At 39.3% G+C, this 13,895-nt stretch overlaps 2 pseudogenes; one reads left to right on the forward strand and one right to left on the reverse strand.

Moving 5' to 3' along the window:
- Positions 1–590: 590 nt before the first annotated feature.
- Positions 591–10,250, forward strand: LOC112302782 (UDP-N-acetylglucosamine transporter pseudogene; annotated as a pseudogene).
- A 2,589-nt stretch (positions 10,251–12,839) lies between these two features.
- On the reverse strand, positions 12,840–13,469 carry LOC112302781 (small ribosomal subunit protein eS8 pseudogene; annotated as a pseudogene).
- Between the last annotated feature and the right edge of the window lie 426 nt (positions 13,470–13,895).

The raw sequence follows: 13,895 nt of genomic DNA on the forward strand, positions 1-13,895 counted from the left end.
AACTTACAGCCTCCACAAAGGTGAGAAAATACCTTTCTGTTGTTTAAGACACCCAGTCTGTGGTACTTGTTATGGCAACCCTAGCAAACAAATAGAGATATTAAATTTGAATCATGTCCATCTAAGTCCAGTTTCTTTTTGGTGTTTCTTCCATTGGTAGGGAAAAGATAAACCCTTGAGTTTACATTTTTATACATTTTTTCCCAATGACTACAAAGAGAACAAATGGAATTTTCTAAAAAAAAAAAAAAAGTTCATGGGCATAAATCATTCTAAGTATGAAATTTATATATAGAAAAAATCATTTGCCAAACCCCATTCCTTTCCCCCACCAAGAAAATAAAAGCCAGCAAGGTCTCCAAGATATGCTGCCTCAACCATAAATAGCCAATATATGAGGTTTGTCTGGAAAATGTCCAGCCATTGTTAATATAACAAGAACATTTTGCGCAACTGCAAGGTAACCTGGCAGCCAAGGCAAGTGAACTGGAATGAGCATGCATGAACAATGACGACTTCACTGTACTAGTCAGTGGGGGTGGTAGATGCCATTGAGTGAGCATGTGTACTGCGTGGCTGTCACATTCAAAATGACTGAGCAACTAGAGCAACAAATCTGCATCAAATTTTGTGATAAGCTTGAACACCCCTGGGCAGAAATTATTCGGATGATTCAGAAGGCTGAGCTATGGGAAACTTGTGATTGGCAGCTTCATCATGACAACATGCCCACTCACGCATCACATCTCATGCAAAGTTTTATGGTAAAATATCAAATCACCTAGGTGACTCAGCCCTCCTATGGCCCAGATTTGGTGCCCTGCAACTTCTGGATTTTCTCAAAACTAAAATTACCTTTGAAAGAGAAGGGATGTCAGACTGTCAATGAGATTCAGGAAAATACGACGGGGCAGCTGATGGTGATTGGGAGAACTGTGTGATGTCCCAAGGTACCTACTTTGAAGGGGACTGAGGCATCATTGACCTATGTACAATGTTTCTTATATCTTGTATCTTATTCAATTAATATCTCTATTTTTCATAGTATGTGGCTGGATACTTTATGGACAGATCTCACATTTCTAAACAAAATACTTATCTTCTCGGTGTAAAAAAATCTACCTCATAATCAGTACCTTTACAAATGTGTAAACATGTAAAACATAACAAAGGGATGATATGCCCAGAAAGGAATTCAAATCTCCATCTCTTAACAAAGATAAAAGCACTTTAAAACTTCAAAATAGCAACTACGTTCACATTCTGGCCATCAGGGAAGAGTTGGAGTTTATTCAGGGGAGCTCCTCTTATTCTGATAAAGCATTTGTATCTTAATTATTCATGGATGAAATAAATGGAACGAATGAAAAAGAATTTCCTTTAGTCTGTGCTCAGAGGGTGAAGCTGCATGTCACCAGAATCCAGCGATCCTGAGGATCAGCTAGCTATTTCTCCCCATCTGAGGCCGCCCTTATTCCTGTTTCCCCCCTTACCTCAAGTTGCATCACTTCTATTTACTCAAGCACCGCCCTCTTTCCCATTTCTCTCCCTAGCTTGCATCATCGCTTTTCTTCCCTGCTGCTGTGTGGATGACATACCTCTGTTCTGAGTTGAAATGCTCTGTTTCATGCAATCTAATGACAGAAAAGCCATGAACACCAATAGCAGTGGTGTTCAGAGTATGGTAGATGGACCAATGGTGGCAAATGAGGTCATGACAGGGAGTCTACAAATACAATTTTAAATTTTAATATATTTTTAAATTTAAGTGTACATAAGAAAATATAAAAATGAGACGTGAAATATTTATAAATTAACATAAATGAGCAGATGAAAGAAGAATTCTGAGCCTCAAGAGAGTCTTCCAGGTGACCGTGAAATCAAACCACATTAGATTTTATAAACCTAAGTGCTTTCTCTGACACACTCAACCATGGAATAGTGCAGGTCTCTTTGCTATGAATTCTCAGAGCACAATGTACCTCTTCTTTCCAGCACTTAGGCCAATTATAACTCACTCTTTGTGCAACTGTTTGTCAAGTGGCCATCTGTACTACTAGACTATTAGCTCTGAAGATGGTCCCATGACTGTTTACTACTGTATCCTCAGCTCTTAGCACAGTCTCTGGTACATATTAGCATTCTTTACGTATCGTAGAATAAATGCCTGAAAAAATAAATGGATAAATAAAGCTTTTCTCTGATTAGATGATATACCCATCACTTTCCTAAGAAGATTTCTGAGCAAAAGAAGGAAACCATAATTTGAGAATTAGTCACACACACACACACACAAAAATGAATTAAGTGCATAGTGCATAGTGTGGGGAAAAGAACAGAGAACAATGGGCTCCAAGTTGCAAGACCACAGTCTAAGCCTTAACTCTGCCAATAACCAACCGGTTTAGTGACTTCTCTTTTTGATCCCTAAGGTAATGTCACTTCTACTGACCTTGTTTCCCTGTGTGCAGAAAGAATGGGTGTTCTCTAAGATATGTCCCTATCTTAGGTGCTCTGCAGTCAGCTGAACATGGTTCAAGAGTTTCCTTAAGGCTGTGCCTTTCTTTTTCCCTTCCTGTGTATGCATGTTTTCAATGACTATTATTAGAATTAAGGCTTCAATCAAACAATACTCTTATCAGTGGAGAATATGTCAATCATATGGCTCAACAAAGAACATATAAAGTCTTATGTGTTCTGCTGGTGAGAATATATATGGAGCAGCCACTGTGGAAAACTGTTTGGCCCTTCCTCAAAAAGTTAAGCGCAGAATTAATTACCACATGACCCTGCAATTCTACTCTTAGGTGTATACCCAAAAGAACTGAGAACACTATTTAAACCAAAACTTGTATGTGGATGTTCATAGTAACTTTATCCACAATTGCCAAAGGTAAATACAATTCAACTGTTAAGTGAATAAACAAAATGTGGTTATATCCGTACAATGAAATATTATTCACTCATAAAAAGGAATAAAGCACTGATACACACTACAACATGGAGGAACTTCAAAAACATGCTAAGTGAAAATAGGCATAAACACAAGGTCACATATTATATGACTCCACTTACACAAAATATCCAAAATAGCTAAATCCATAGAGACACAGAGTCAATTAGTGTGAAAGGCAGAATGGCGAATGACTGTTTTACTGAAAACAGGGTTTTCTCCAGGATGAGGAAATGTTTCAAAACTAGACAGAGGTGATGGTTACAAAACATTGTGAATGTACTAAATGCCACTGAATTGTATATTTTTAAATGATTAATTTTATGTTATCTGCATTTTACCTCAAATTTAAAAATCCTGTGGGTTCCATTTTTTTAAAAATGTATAATAATCTTTCCAAAAATGTCACTTGGTATCAAATAGAAGATTTATAATTCTAAGGAAATCAATGGCAACAGTCTTAGGCAGGGATGAACAACTTTCCATCCACGCCTATAGCCTTTGAGCTTTAAGATGTAGCCTTTGATATCATGACAGTCACCAAAATCCAAAAATATTCAAGTCTGCTAATAATAATGCCTGTTATGTAATCAAAAGCATGACCCTTCTTGAGCTGAATAATTCCAGCCCACTCTCCACCATGAATTACAAATGGTATTGTAATATTCTCCAAATGTGACTAATATTAACATAAGATTAAAAACTAGGTTAAAATGATCCAAAAACCCATTACTTTCTTCAAAAACACAATAAATAAATAGTTCAAAACTCCAAATTGATCCCATATTCCTCCATTTGAAGACATACAAGAGATCTGCATGCAGAACTCTAAAAAAGTACATATAATTTAAAGCTCCAAACTTAGAAAAGTTATGCTTCTGCATGTGAAAAAATAGTAGCATTCACAGGGATTTTCCCCATTCTCCTTTGACATTGCTGCACAATTCTCCTAGGACAAGAGCTGCCATGATTCCCACAGGCCAACAAGCTACAGCTTGTAGGAGGAGACATGTGTGAGGACACAGGCATGCATGAACAAGCTCATTCACCAGCTCACCAAGCACATCTTCCCATACCCTTCAAGACCAGCATTAAAGACAAGCTTCACACTTTACAGAATTTGAAGACAAAATCTCCTTTTGAATTTGTTTTCTAAATGCTTGGTAAAATGACTCATTTAATCAGCATAAGAATGTCTTTGGAAACAACATTGATGTTTTGCCACATGACACATAATGTCACAATGTGGTACTTCGAGGATCAGTTCACGAAATATCTGTTAAAGAATAGCACCTAGCCCTGACTAGGGTTGCTCAGTGGGTTGGGCATTATCCTGCAAACCAAAAGATTGTCAGTTCAATTCCTGATTAGGGCACAAGCCTGAGGTGCCAGCCAAGTCCCTGGTTGGGGTGTGCGAGAAGCAACTGACTGATGTTTCTTTCACATATCAATGTTTCTCTCCCTCTCCTTCTTCCTCTCTTCCCCTCTCTCTAAATATAACAAAAATAAAATCTTTTTTTAAAAACAAGAACATCACCTATATTATACTCCATATATATAATATGGAGTATATTCCTTCTCTTCCTCTTTTTCTTTTTTTTCCCCCACTTCCTTTTTTTTTTCTTTTGTAATTAAAAAAGTAATGCAGGTTCCTGTCAGGAGAAAACAGAAATGTAGAAAAAAGAAAAATCACCTACAGCCCCACATTCCAAAATTCATCACTATTAACATTTTAACCACTAATTTCTAACCTATGTCGAATGATTTCATAAAGTTTTGACATACATTTTCCATTTTACTGTTTTTCTCTATAATTGAGCTAAGTCTTCTTGGAGAATAAAACTGTAGTGTTTTCATTATCAGACACTAGAGTTTCTGTTAAACACTCTATAAAATATTTTTTGAAATAGTGTAGGCCCTTTAGATTAAAAAAAAAAAAAGCTTTATGTTTAATCACCTCTTTGCAAGTCTCAGTTTATATTGCATGTCACCTCCATAGGGAAACTCCTAATTCTCCTGATCAGGTAAGACCCTCACTCATGTGCTCTCACAGCTTCCTTTGCTTTTCCTTTATAACATCTATCACAACTAACCATGTGCATCCTTATCAACTATTTCTCTCAACTAGAACATAGGGTCCCAGAAGGAAGTCACTGAGTCTGTCTTATTTTCTGCTGTTCTCCAACAATTGAGTGAGTTTTATTATGCGAAAGATATTTAGTAAATAGATGGATGGATGGATGGATGGATGGATGGACAGATGGACAGATGAATGGATGAATTAATAAGCCAGGAAACAAATTTTTCAGGAATGCAATCAGGCAACATGACTGAGTAAAGAGATAAAACTAGTGTGGCAGTGTATCTGCAGGTAAAACAGCTGAATTTCTACTCAATGAATTTATGCATCTTTGATCCTCCTTCTCAGATACCCGGACCCTGAGGCATGGGAACTGGATTTTCCTTTTCACTTGAAACAACTACCAAAAAAAGGGACAAAATATGGTTTTCAGACATTGGACATCAAGCGGCATAGGACAGTGATTCTTGCAAGAGGAAAAAAATAAGGTGAGCCCTGTGAGAACCCCTACCTTATTGTCTGGAGACAGTTTAAAGGCTGCAATACAGGAAGAGAGGACCTAGGAGGTACCAATATTCTCCTAGAGTTTGTTATTGGGCAATCTCTGGAGTCACCCAGGTGAAATTTGAAACTGGCTTAGATACATAGAGAGCAAGAAGAGAACAAAGAGGCAGGTTACTCCAGATTGGGAGGTGGTAGGTTTAATAAGCAAGAGCTCTTACACATGAGGCTTGTCTTGGGTGCTGCAAGGTAAATAGATACCTTTCCCACCCATGAAAATCTTAGAGTTTATATAGAGGCCCTCATGGGGTTCAGTCACATATATCATCCAGATGGTCTCGACAACACATTGCTTTCTTTAAGCTACATCCTTAAGTGGCTCCTTTTATAGCAACAGTGAAAGAACGTACATTCAAGGACAGGGAGGGGCGAGGAGCCTCCTATTACCCAAGGTCTAGGGTCACCTGGTACTCATATCCTTTTGATGACCTTCTCCAACAGATTTGAGGGGAGGGCGCTTGTTTGGAAAGGTCACAACAGTCAGTATTTATGGGGTAGAATACCAGAGAAGTCAGAGCTACACAAAAGGAGAACTTCAGAGATCTGCAAAGAGTCCCCCTTAAGTCTTTGACTGAGTCCTTGTGAGTGTAGAAACTGCCTGAGAAAAACCATCGAAATAGATCAGAAAGAACGATTCAGGGTGTTTACGAAGGACAAGAAGTCATTTTCATATCACAGGTCAGAGTAGAGAATCTTCATAAATCATGGGCTTTGGGTAGAATATTCAGAAAGATGGTACCTCAGCAGTGGCAGAAAACAGCCCTAGTCTACAGACTGCCCTGGTCTCGCTATACTCCAAAAGGACCACACCATTTGAAAGTAACTTCACTGTATACTATAACAAAGCTCAATGATATTTATAAAAATACAAAACTATCCAGTCTCCAACAAGGTAAAATTCACAATACTGGGCATCCAATATAAAATTACTTTGGCATGTAATAAAACAGGATATATGACCCATCATGAGGAAAAGAGAGCAATGGGGGGGAGAGCATCTGAGGGGGAAACAAAGTGAAATTTAGAGAGCATCTAATACTGTCATTAGAGAGAAAATATGGTATATACACTACAACAAACATCCGTATTTGCAAAACATCTCTATCATTTACTAGGTAAATCTGACTCAGAACCCTGTTTTCATAACCACTGGTTCCTATTCTGTTTATTTATGCTCCTTTAAGGACTGCAAGAATTGAGATGTGTGTACATAGAGAATTGTTTAAATATAAAGGCAACCCTAGACTTTCCATTTTGGATGGTCAAGCCATCAGCACCTCTAAGGTCCCTTCTACAAACCCAAGGATATAAAAACTAACAACCTGCACTTCTCTAAGGAAGAAACTGATACTTGAAAGAATCACTGTGCCTAATTAGTATTTGCCTACAAAGCTTTCAGCCATCTTTCCTGAATTTTGGATTTTTTTTCTTTGCTAGCAGTTTTCATAACACGATTCAAGTAGGATAGACTTTTCATCGATTACGTGACATATCACATTGCCCTAACATGTCATAAATTTCATGAATTTCTCAATATCTTGCCAGGATGAACCAACTTTAGCAATATTATCAGACTGTGGCTCTACATATCAAGATTCTTAATGTTTGTGCCAATAACTAAAATTTATAATGTCTTGAATTTAATGGACCCAGTGCATTGCTTCTTTCAGATTGTTTCAGCAGGGACTAAACTTTTTGAAGCCAATAAAACATTTCCTGTCCTTAAAATAAACTCTAACTGTTCTCTCTTACGGTGCTTTCATGGACAAAATATTGCTTCTCACCTCTTGCAACTTGCTATTTTAAAAGGGATGTTCTTTGGTTTTACTCAATGATCAATAAGTAAAACTCTGAAATGCCCCTAAGTGTGATAAAAGAATTATTAAAAACCAAGGGTCCAAAAATAATGTATAATGACAAAAAGTATTTTTGTCTAAATGAAAAATGCCACACAAAGTTCTAGTGCATATTAAAGTACTGCTCTTTTGGGGCAGGGGGCAGGGGCAGGGTGTTAGAAAGCCCAGGAATTTTGTCAAAGGAAACCATACCTTTGTCACTGTGGCTGCTGTCCAGACAGATGACAGTTGTTACAATCATAGGCAACACCAGCAGAACAGGAGATGCAATGTAGTGGAGGAAGGGATAAATGAACAGAGACTGAAATCAAAGGTCAGATCAGTGAAGGAATGAGTAAACCAAAAGCATGAGGAGTTATGGGAAAGGAATCTAGATGCATCCAAAATTACAGCATCAGTGGGAGAGAACAGGGAGCAAATCCAAGCGTGGATCTGTCACGGCTCTGAAAACCTATACAGCCAGCGGAGTCAGTAAAGAGGACAGGGCCCATAGCTTCTGCTGTGGGTCTCACCTGGAGTGAGAGAGGAATCTTGGGCCATCATTCTAACAACATATAGGTTAGATAATATCTAATTAGGAAAGTTATAAGATGTTTGAGGGCCACTTAAAAAGCAATTAAAGGACAAGTGTGGATTTTAGCAGAAACAAGATGAAAACAAAATTTCCTAGCATTTGTTAAATCACAAAAGGAGCAAAGAAACCAGAACTCATGTGTGTGCACACACACACACACACAGTACTCGGGAAGAGAGCCCCCAAGTAGTAGACCCATTGGCTGTTAAAACTGGCATTTCACATAGGGTTTTCTAAAATCTTATGCGGGAAGAAAGTAGCTAAAGTCAGAAGAGTTTTTATTTTGAAATTCATATGTTCCAGTGTACTTATATCTCAATAAATGATGAAGTTATATGGCACCTTCCTCTAAATTTAAGACAGAAGTTGAAAGATAATTCAATGTAGTCAGGAGAGGGATAAAGGTATAAAAGTAGGAAACAAAATATTCCTCACATCTTACTGTCTTTTTACCAGAGAGCAAGCTCCAAATGGTAGAGACTGTGTCTGTTATGCTAATCACCGAAGTGCCTAAAACAGTGCCTGGTGTACAGTAACTATTCAATGAGCACTTATTAAATAAATAAACAAGGGTATAATGCATTACAGCCACAGAAGGACATAATAAAAGCCTAGATCCTCAAGTTAGAAGTAACATTGGATAATTAAATTAGTTAGAATTAGTTTGGCTCTGTGTAACAAATTTATAATATGGGTGACTTAACCAAGATAGAATTTTATTTTTCATTTACATTTTTTAAATAAATGACTGAAGGTAGTCAATTCTTGGAATGGTATGGCATTTCCACAGTGGTCAGGGAACATCCGGCACTCTCCTCTAATGTCCATCATGTCTGGTCTTCATCCTCAAGGTCCAACGGCTGTTAGAGCTCTACATTTTCCTTCCAGAGGCAGGAGGATAGAAGAAAGGGCAGAGACGAGACAGGCGCATCCTTTTTATTGATGCCCACACAGTACTCTTCATTACACTGATTAGTCAAAGCTTAGTCACACTTAACAACAAAGGGAGGCTGGGAAATTTAGTCTTTTAGCTGGAAGCAATGTTCCAGTTTAAAATCTGTAATCTTTCATTAAGAAAAAAAGGGATCATAGATATTGGGCGGTTTTCAACATAATTTGAGCATTGATTAAAATCTTCTCTAGATAGTACAGCGAGAAAATAGAAATTATTTGGCATTAAGCATTTGCCCTTTTGTTCAATGTTTTTTAGAAAGATAAGCAAATTCGGCACTGAGCTGGTAACAGTGGGCGGAGCAGACAGCGCCAGGCGGCTGGGGATGTGGGGATGCGGGGATGCTGGGGGGGCAGGGGCAGGGGCGGAGGATGGGGACGCAGCAGCCCCGGGCTCCGGCCCTACGGAGCGGAGCCTTAGCCGCCAGGGCGCAAAGGCGGAGCTGTCCCGCAGAATGCACTGAATCGAATACTACATGATGAAATTCTTCATAAACCTATGGAAATACTACAACTTGCTGTTCCGTCGGGGTTATATACTCTTCAGAATAACTTACTCTATGTGGCATCGTCAAATCTAGATGCCACATAGGTATCTACGGTACCTATCGGGTCCTATCAGGTATCTATCAGGTCACCTATCCGCTGAAAATTCTTACGACGGCACTATTTTCTGTGTCTACGCTTAGTAAAAAGTTAGGTGTGTACCAGTGGCTCTCCCTGGTCGCCTTGATGACAGGAGTTGCTTTTGTACAGTGGCCCTCAGGTTCCCAAGAGCTGCATTCGAAGGAACTTTCGGCTGGCTCTCAATTTGTAGGCCTTGTGGCGGTTCTCACAGCGTGTTTCTCAAGTGGCTTTGCTGGGGTTTACTTTGAGAAAATCTTAAAAGAAAACAAACAGTCGGTGTGAATAAGAAACATCCAGCTGGGTTTCTTTGGGACCATGTTTGTATAGATGGGTGTGTACGTCTATGATGAAGAGTTGGTATCAAAGAATGGGTTTTATCAGGGATATAACCGACTGACCTGAGTGGGCAGTTGCTGCTCTTCAGGCACTCGGAGGTTTTGCAATCGCTGCTGTTATCGAGTATGCAGATGATATTTTAAACAGGTTTGCAACCTCTTTATTCATAATATTATCAACACTGACATCCTATTTCTGACTACAGGATTTTGTGCCATCCAGTGTCTTTTCCTTGGAGCCATCCTTGACATAGCAGCTACCTTCCTATATGGTTAAGATCCCAAGCCTGCAGGAAATCCCACCAAGGTATAGTCCAAGGCTGTCTTTCACTGGCTTCGCCAGGGGGCATGGGGGTTTCTGCATGAAACCGACGCAGAGGACTCCTGCCGACCCTCAGAGTGTATCATGCTGAGTCTGGTCATCGTGTCCAAATGGTTTGAAAACATAACTGTTTAAGGGTGAAATACGTATATCTGTTACAAAATACCTATTGCATCTAGAAATCAAAATTTGGAAGTATTTCCAGGGATTAGAATTATTGGAGGAAACTTGAAATCTAAGGTTAGAAAGATTTTACCGTTTTGATCGCTGCAGACATGTCCTGTGCACTCTTTGCAAGAGCACACCCACGACAAATGTCAGATCAGCTTCTGCAAACCAGATCTACTTCATTTTACTCAACGATTTTATCTTACTCTTTCTGTACAGACATACCAAATCACATCGAATATTCAAAATTTTAATATTATGATTACCTGTAAAGCTGTGAAGAAATAGAAGTATGACATGAAACACACACACACAAAGATAAGCAAATTGTTTTCAATACTTAAGAGCTGTAAAATAATGAACCAATTGACCTACCTCTCAACTGATGAGAGATGGAAGAAAAGGAAGAGATTTTTTTCCTCTGTTCCATTTTTATTTTTTAATCCTGAGCAAGAACTACTTCACCTTAGGAAGTTGGTCATCTCCATGTGTTTGTTCCCAGAGATCTAGGGAATCTGCCGATTTGGTGGAAGCTGGAACTAAACTGTCATGCCCCCACCAGTCCTCACCCATCCCTGCACCTTCTCCAATGACTCAGTTTGACCATCACTATTGCCTACAGTCCAAAATGTTTTTTCACTGCTTCCGTGGGAAAAAGAGGTAATTCCAGCCCACAAAAAGATGGGTGTCCTTGAATGCCACACTTACTACTGACTAGTAAAAGACCAAACCAATTATTATGGTAAAAAAAAAAAAAACTGAACTAGAAAAGAAATCATGATAACAGTTTCCAACTACTATTTTGTTTGTTTATTCATTTTCCACACAAAATTTTAGCTGATGCTATCAAACTAAATGTTTCTTAGAAATAAAACCACTGCAAAGAAAAATAATAGATGTGGTACCATGAGCCTAGAAGTTTTTATTAATATATGAGAGCTATTTGAAATATGAAGCCATGAATCAAAGAGGACTGAAAGGATTTATTTTAAGTGCCATAAGACACACTGTCTTTGAATCTTTGCCTGGGGATGCCTGGTGACAGGGATAGGAGAGTCAAGATTTGAAATTGGTAGGCTTCAACTGTTTCTCCTCATCCTCAGCCTAGTTACAAGGAAAAACAGAAAACCTAAGTGGCTTAGAGTAACCAAAGTTTATTTTTTTTCTTGCTGTGAGAACTATAAAACCATAAGAGACTTACAAACTCCCTGCTCAGATTAAAGGTCAAAACTTGATTTCCCAAATACTAGGGTGGTTCGGTGGAATAACAGGAGCAATGGATGGACCTCCTAATGTGGAAATACATAAACTCAGAGAATTAGGATGGGAGAGACATGGGTCTTAAAGATTCAATCCCAGAGGGTCCCATCCAGGGATGATATTCAATATACTTAGCAAGTGGTATTGCACAGGCAGCAGGCCATCAGAAACAGCACTGGTCAGGGCACTGGCTCAAAGACTTTGAGCCTCCCTGGAGTGCTATGTATTCAGTCTGGTTTCTTGATTGCGAAAAGTCACAGGACAAGGAAAAGGAAAAGGATCAGGTCCTCAGATAATTGCCCATCAGTATTTTAACAACACACATGACTGTCATAGGACAAACCAGCTTAATAATCAGGCCCAGTTCCACTCTTCCAGGCATTAGTGAAGCCAGGCCCATGACCATTATGGCCATACCCTTGCTCTCTGATATCATCCATTTTCAGAGGGTCTCTGAGCTCTTGCTGCTTTGTGCAAATGGCCACCCAGTCCTGGAGAGAACCCACAGGAAGACACAAACCCTGCCTCCAGAGTGTTTAACTACATCCACACCGGAAACATCAGGTGGGGAACAGGAATATCCATGTAGCCTTTGGTCTCCCATATTCACCCACTACTAAACAGAAATATACAGCAATATAATTTGAAAGTAAACTAAAAATTTTGAGATGTTTTAGTCTTACTTTAATCGTATTCTTCTCTAATTACACCTTGGTCTCCTCTAGAGAGGTAAATTAGATTGGAATACGCTCTGTATCTTCAACCAGCACGCTTAAATCAGTATCAGTTTAATTCTCAATTGTGAATCTGTGTGAATAAGATCATAAAATTATTGAGAGAGGAAACTGCTCACCAAAGCAAGACTTGTTGGTGACACCAAACTTAATACCAGGATAGAATGGCATGTTCAATTATTGTCAGAAACAGCAAATTCTCTTCAATGGCCTTCTGTAGTTGATGTTTACTCATATATAGTAAGTTGTCCTCATTTTCTTCTTGTGGATTTTCTTCTTTAATAAAAGTCTTCTTATTTGAAGACTTTGGAAAGAACAGCTAAAGCAAATTAGTTTCCCTTCCTGTTCTTTTTTTTTTAATGACTCTTTATTACAGGAGTCTAGTTTTTCTAACATGAAAGAAAGGAGGGAGGAGGATTTAGTTCCCTTTCCTGACCTTAATTTTCCTCAGATAGAACTGTAGCTCCTTGCCTTCTAGCACGTAGCCATCTGCTCGGCCGCACTGGTCTGGTCTTGAAGCCATGCACCTAAGAAGCTTGCCCTGCTGGAACTGCTCTTCCAGAAGACTTGATTTCGGCGTTCTTTTTCCTTTCATCATATTTCTTCTGAATTTTCTTTGATCGTTTTTTGCTTAAAATCTCTTCCTCGTCAGGAGTCAGCTTGGCCCCCTTCTTGCGGCCCAGGGGCAGTGCATAGTGGGACTCGTACCAATGTCAGTACAGGGTGCTGTCAATGAGCATGATGCAGTTCTTTTCTAGGGTCTTGGTTCAGACCAGTTCGTTGTTGGATGCACTGTACACAACATCCATAATCCTTGTTTTGCACGTACAACACTCTGAGCCCCAGGAGAAGTTGCCCATGTCCAGCCTCAAGGCTCGGTACTTCTTGTTGCCTCCTCCCATCCTAACTGTGTGTATGCACTGGGGACCAATCTCAGTGTTGGCAGCAGGGCGCCCCAGCTCATATTTTTGCTTCTTGTGGTAGGGCTTCCTCTTGCCCCCGCCCCAGTCTTGCGGTGCTTGTGCCAGTTGTCCCAAGAAATGCCCATGGCTTGGCACCGGCTGGAAAGAGAGCTCCCTTCCTGTTCTATAACAAATGGATCTATTATTAGGTCCTTGGCTTGTTCTTTCATTCCTCATGTTACTCCCTCTTTTTTGACTTAGATATCTCTTTTATCTGCATGTGCTCCCTGACAATCATTTATTTTTTATTGAGTTAAAATTCACGTAACATAAAATTCACCATTTTAACCATTCTGAAGTGTACAATGCAGTGACATTTAGTGGATTCACAATGTAGTACAACCATCACCGCTGTCTAATCCCAAACATTTTCATTACCCCATCAAAAAAAAAACAACTGTGCCCATTAAGCAGCTACTTCATATTGCTCTCTCCCCTCTCCCAGGCCCTAGCAACTAATCTGCTTTCTGCCTCTATGGTTTTGCATATTCTGGACATTTCGTATAAATGGA

This window comes from Desmodus rotundus, chromosome 1, assembly GCF_022682495.2.
Source record: "Desmodus rotundus isolate HL8 chromosome 1, HLdesRot8A.1, whole genome shotgun sequence".
NCBI lineage: Eukaryota > Metazoa > Chordata > Mammalia > Chiroptera > Phyllostomidae > Desmodus > Desmodus rotundus.